Source organism: Miniopterus natalensis, chromosome 9 (genome assembly GCF_054644295.1).
Source record: "Miniopterus natalensis isolate mMinNat1 chromosome 9, mMinNat1.hap1, whole genome shotgun sequence".
NCBI classification, from domain to species: Eukaryota; Metazoa; Chordata; class Mammalia; order Chiroptera; family Miniopteridae; genus Miniopterus; species Miniopterus natalensis.
The window spans coordinates 25,871,347-25,877,528 of NC_142089.1; the positions used below are offsets into that span (position 1 = coordinate 25,871,347).

At 38.3% G+C, this 6,182-nt stretch overlaps 1 pseudogene; it reads left to right on the top strand.

The window, feature by feature from the left end:
• The first annotated feature begins 5,878 nt into the window (after positions 1 to 5,878).
• On the top strand, positions 5,879 to 5,939 carry LOC148092407 (U4 spliceosomal RNA; annotated as a pseudogene).
• The last annotated feature ends 243 nt before the right edge of the window (positions 5,940 to 6,182 follow it).

The following is a 6,182-nucleotide window of genomic DNA, read 5'->3' on the forward strand; positions in this document are numbered from 1 at the left end:
TTTTATTTTATTTTATTTTATTTTATTTTATTTTATTTTATTTTATTTTTTTAATTTATTGATTTGAGAGAAAGGAAGGGGAGAGAGAAAGTGAAAGAGAGAGGAATATAGATTTGTTGCTCCACTTATTTATGCATTCATTGGTTGATTCTTGTATGTGCCCTGACTGGGGATCAAAGCCGCAACTTTGGCATATGGGGACCACACTCTAATCAAATGAGCTATCCAGCTGGGGCCTACAAGCCCATTTTGAAGCCAGGTGTGTCCCAATTGGAAGTGTCTATTTTTCATTTTGCTGAACTTCCTGGAATTACTTCTCTCTTGGGAAAAGAAGGATGGCTTACAGTGAAGCTCATTATTCCAGAAAATAGTGGACACTGATTTTATAGGTTACATTGATGGATCTTGATAGTAGTGGTTGCCCTTATTTATATTTAGTTAGTTATTTTTACTTTCTAGCAATGTTTTGCTTTTAAACTATGTTTTAGCTAACTTTTGGAGCTGGTAACTTGATTTCGCTTCAATTATTATATCTGTAAAATATGGATGAAAATGCCTATCAGGGTTTTGTGAGAATTAAATGACATCACTTATTTAAAAGTGGCTGTTTCATTTCATAGTTAGATCTTTATAAAATGCCATTCAGTTCAGTATATCCCTAAACTATTTGCAACTTGAAATCATTCTAATTCTTTTCTGTGCTCTTGTCCTAAATGTTCTTGCCCTTAAGTTCTTGCCCTGTTCCAAATTTTATGGTCTTCTAGGAGGCCAGCCATATAATTTATTTGGACACTTTTGAAAGTGTAAGAGAGCAGAAACCATCAATTATTATGCTACTACAACAGGTGTAAACTGGGACCGTCCTAGGCAAATTAGAATGTATCCTACCCATTAACCCTCTCCTGGCTATAGCAGACTACTTCCTGACCTGGAAATTATCTTCATGTTTTCCTTTCCAGGACTTCATAGCTTTATTGACCTTCTTACTCAGTATAAATTCTCCCCTCTGTCACCACCATTATCAATACCTGTGCTCAGAACTGCATATATTTATTTTCTAAGTCGCCCTGCTTTACCAACCTCTCCTCTTCTGTGAAAGGCTAGGCCACACTTCAGACTTTATCTCTGACTTTCCATATTCCTTTAAGTCTCACAATGCAGTAAGTTGGCAGAGTTTCACAATTCAATTCTATAAACATTTACTGAACATTTACTTTGTTCCAGACACCAAGTGAAGTGCTAGGGATAAAAAGATAAATAAGATGCAATCCTGATATACAAGAAGCTCACATTTTAAAAGGGGAGTTAAATGTGTAAATATATAAATAAATAAACAATAAGTAAGTAATTGCAATACAGTGTGGTAAGTGCAAAAATAGAGATTGTGTCTTTGATATAGTGATGTTAACATGGAAGTTATCAACTCTGCTTGGGTGGTTCAAGGAAGGCTTTGCAGAAATGAAGATGAAGTTGATCTGTAGCTTATTATATGAATCAATTAATAAATATATATTTTTATTGATTTTAGAGAGGGAGGGAGAGAGAGACACACACATCGATGTGAGAGAGATACATTGATTGGTTGCTTTCCATACATGCCCAAACGGGGATCGAACCCACAACCTAGGTATGTGCCCTGACTGGGAATCAAACTTTCGGCCTTCTGTGCGTGGGATGATGCTCCAACCAACTGAGCCACACCGGCCAGGGCTAATAAATATTTTATTACTTATTACCTATTATTTTATTTGCTAGACACTGCTATGCACTGGTAATACATTGATAAGAAAGGCAGGTATGGCCCCTGTCCTCTTGGAGCTTATAGACTTTTAGGGAAGACAGTATAAAAGTGAGGAGTGTTAGAAAGTAAAAGATGGGCATCATATGAACATATAAAGGGAGAACTAACCAACTCAGCTTCCAAGTTGGGAATAGTTAATCTGAACCTTGAAAAGGGGAATAGGAGTAGTTAGGTGAAGGGTAGAGATTGATAGGAGAGGGAAAGACAGCAAGGTGGTAGAGTGATTTTTTTTGTTTGTTTTTTTAAATATGTCTTTATTGATTTCAGAGCGAGGAAGGGAGAGGGAGAGAGAGATAGAAACATCAATGATGAGAGAGTCATTGATTGGCTGCCTCCTGCACCCCCCCACCAGGGATCGAGCCCACAACCTGAGCATGTGCTCTGACCGGGAATCGAACCGCGATCTCCTAGATCCTAGGTCAATACTCAACTACTGAGCCACACCTGGCCAGGCGAGAGTGATATGTATTAAAGCACTGAAAGGAGACCAACATGGCTGAGATGAGAGAGAAGGGGGAAAGGGACATGGGATGAAGGTGGAAATGTAGGCAGGAATAAGAATATACAAGATCTTGTGGATAATATTAAGGATTTTGTACTTTATCTCAAAGTCAGTGGACAGTCATAAGCATTGAAAGTGACATAAACAGATTTGTCCTTTTCAAAAGGAGGCTGTTGCAGTAGCTTAGACAAGAGATGGTGGTGGCTGGTATGGAGAAAATTATGACTTTTAGAAATATCTAGGCAGTATGATGACAAAATCAATAATTGATTGGTTATGAATGGTGAAGAAGGAATGGTTGAGAATGGGACTCAAAGCAAAGCAGCTGGTACTATTACTTACTGAGTTAAGGAACACCAGAGGAGGACCAGGTTTGGGTCCAGTGAAATATTCAGGTGGAGAGCTTATGCAGGCAGTTGGATATGTGGGTCTGGAGCTATAGATTTGAGAATTTTAGGTATATCATTGATAATAAAACCATGGAGATGAATGCATTTACCTTAGGTAAAAGCCAAAGTGAGAAGAGATGTTTGTATTAGAACAGAATGTGAAACCCATTTAGTGGTCACATAAAGGAAGATGTGTTACCCCAGCCAGTTTTGCTCAGTGGTTAGAGCATTGGCCCACGGACCAAAGGGTTACAGTTGGATTCAGGTCAAGGATCCCAGTTGGGATGCAACCAGTCAGGAAACCAATTGATGTGTTTCTCTCACATTGATATTTCTGTCTCTCTCTCTCCCCCTCTTCCCTCCCTTCTACTCTCTCTGAAAATCAATGGGAAAAATATCCTCGGGTGAAGATTTTTAAAAAAGAAAAAGAAAAGGGAAGATCTATCAAAGATGGCCAAGAAGGAACAGCTAGAGAAGAAAGAATGAAACCAGAAACTTGAAAGCATTTCAAAGAGGGAATGGTCAAGTAAAATGAGAAATAAAAAATTAATGACCTTACTGAGAGCAGTTTTTGAGGAATGGAGGAATGACAGGCACAAAATCCAGATTGATGGTGTTGAGGAGTGAGTGGGAGGTGAGAAAATAGAGGGAGAGAGTGTAGGCAACACTTTCCACAAGTTTGGGAAGGAGAGGGGGAGAGAGAGAGTGAGAGCTGGAGAAGGATATGAATGAACTAAAGAGGATTTTTCTTTTTTATAATGAGAGCTACTTAAATGCTGAATAGAAAAGAGCCATTAAAAAGGAAGATGTTGGAAACAGGAAAGAGATAATCCTAGTGCAAAGGCCCCCAAGGAAGGCCAGAGCTCCAAGCACAGGTGGAGGGTCCAGCCTTTAATCTGAGGGCCTCTTCGTTCCTGTCTGCAACAGGGGAGAACAAGGAAAGAGAGGTACAGGTGCAAGCAGGAGGTGGGAAGTAAAAGGAATTTCCACTTGATGGCTTCTCATTTTTCAAAGATAGGTGTTCAATAAATATTAGATCAATGAATGAATAAATAACACAAATCTAAAATCTGCACAGTTGCTTGTTTTCCTCCATAAACAGTCTATTGTCTAGAAAAGCATGGGGATGATAGTGGTGATGAGCATGATTCAGAGTACTTTTAGGGAGAGTACCTCCAGAAAGAGTACTTTTAGGAAGGATGTTTCAAAATCAAACAGTAAAGATGCTGCGAATGGAAATCAGCAGGGAAAATGCTGCCATACTGGATGGAGTGAAAGCAAAAGGGCTATCTGTCTGTTCTATATAGCTCTGTTTAGTTATATACTTTTTGTCATTAAAAAAAAATTTTTTTTATTTCTAGAAGTTTCAGGCCACAAACTTAGACCTTAAGAGGAGAGCATGGAACTATCACCTACTGAGCACTTATTTGCCAAGAACTGTGGTGAGTATCTTTCATTTAATCTTCATAACAACTTTATAGGTAGGTGTAATTAACACTGTCTTCATGTTAGGGTTGTGGAAACTGAGCTTCAGAGAGGATAAATTTGACAACATTACTCTACCAGGGAGTGGTAGAAACAGGATTCAAACCCAGATCTGCCTCCAGTCATTCTTAACTGTGATGCTATAATTCCACCTCAAATTTAATAACTCCTGCTACTGCAAATACTCTTCATGGTGCAATCATAAGTAAATTGTACCCTGACATGCCATGGGCATTATTCTTGTGATGTATTCCATTCTTCAATATTCAAATTTTATTTCCTTCAGTGCTCTACTTGAATCCTACCTTCTCCCAGATCCTGATGGTCTCTCTGGCCTTTATAATCCCATGCAGTTTGCCTGTGTTAATCATCTGATAGATTTTATCTGCACTCTAATTTAGTTGGATATTATTTACTTTGCTTTTGATTTTGACTTAGCATCACAAATCCACAAGCTTTGTAGAAAATTGAAAGTGCAGCTTATGTCTTTTTTCCCTAACATCTTTTAAAACTTTTTCCTAATGCCTTGTCCATAATGTGCAGTGAATAAACATTTGTTGATAAATTTCTGGGTTATTCTTATCATCCATATTGGTTGAATGATAGCTGTCTCTGAGAGCTGTCTGCATTTACTTCAGAAAGTTTCTTGTTGATGTCAATTTGAGAAATGGAGGCTTTTTATTTCTGCTGCAGATTTATTTTTTATTTTTTGGTTATGAAACTGGGAATTACAAAAAGACTTGGTTTATATGTGTGCGCAGGGGGATTTCTTTTGAAAGCTAGTGTGGGAAAGCAGACTTTTTATTTTGTAAAGATTTTTGAAGCCTACAAGTTCTCATAAAAAAAAAAAAGTCCAAATTGGTTGAACTTGAAGTTCCCCTCCTCCTTTCTCTTTCTTCAGAGCCTTTTTCTAAACCTACTTCCCTTAAAATGACTTTTATTGATTTTCACTCAATGAGAGTTATTCTTCAGAATGAGGATGGAGGGGTCAGAGAGAGAAATTTACCCTGTGTTACCTGTGGAATAGGTGTACCTCCGTATCCAGTCTTGCTTTATTTGTTCTGTTTCCTGTATCCAGAAACCTGCACTCTGGGGATCATTAGGTCCTCTGTGTCTTGGTCGGAGCCTGAGTACAGTATACTAATAGATCAATTTATGTGTTCATTCATTCAGCAAACATTTATTGAGCAGGCATGTCCTAGGCATTGGAGATACTAAGATGAATAAGACGTAGTCGCTGCCCTCAGTGACCTCCAGATGTACATGAAGGCACCAGCTTGATGGGGGTTGGGGTCAGAAAGGCTTCCTGAACGAGGTAACTGAATATCCTCCATTAAGGAATTCTAAGAGAATAAAGAGATCAGCCTTGTAAAATAAATATAAACATCTAATCAAATTAGACAATTAGAAATACATTTATTAAGAAAATCTTTTACCAGTATGTCCTATGTTTCTTTTGCAGTTTTCCCCCCAAATTATCTCTAGTCTTATCCCTCTCCAGTCTACCTTTAAAATTGCTTCCAAAGTTATTTCTAAACCCTGATCTGATTATGTCATTCCTGTTCTAAGAATTTTTAATGCCTACTTATTTATTCGTTCTACATATTCATCAATCACCTACTGTGCTATCTCAGGCTAGTGTTAAGTGTTTGAGATGAAGTAGTGAGGAAACAGTTCCTCCCTTCAAGAAGCATAGAGTCTAGCTTTGTGCATTGGCAGTATCGTAGCCAATGAGGTTTATCTGAGGTACGATTATTGCTAAGGGCGGGGGGGAGCCTAAAGTCTAGACGTAGAGACAGACAAGTAAGGTAGACTATTTCAGTATAGTTTAATACTAGCTTTGACAGGTAAGCACACAAATCTGTGGGACTACACACAGGAGCACTCTGTCCTGTCTTGGGAAGTCAGGTAATCCTTTTTGAGTCTTGTCCTCAAATTTAAATCAATTCAGCCCAACAGATACCATTATCTATCTAGGTCAAAGTCTAGTGGAGGAGCCAGAAAA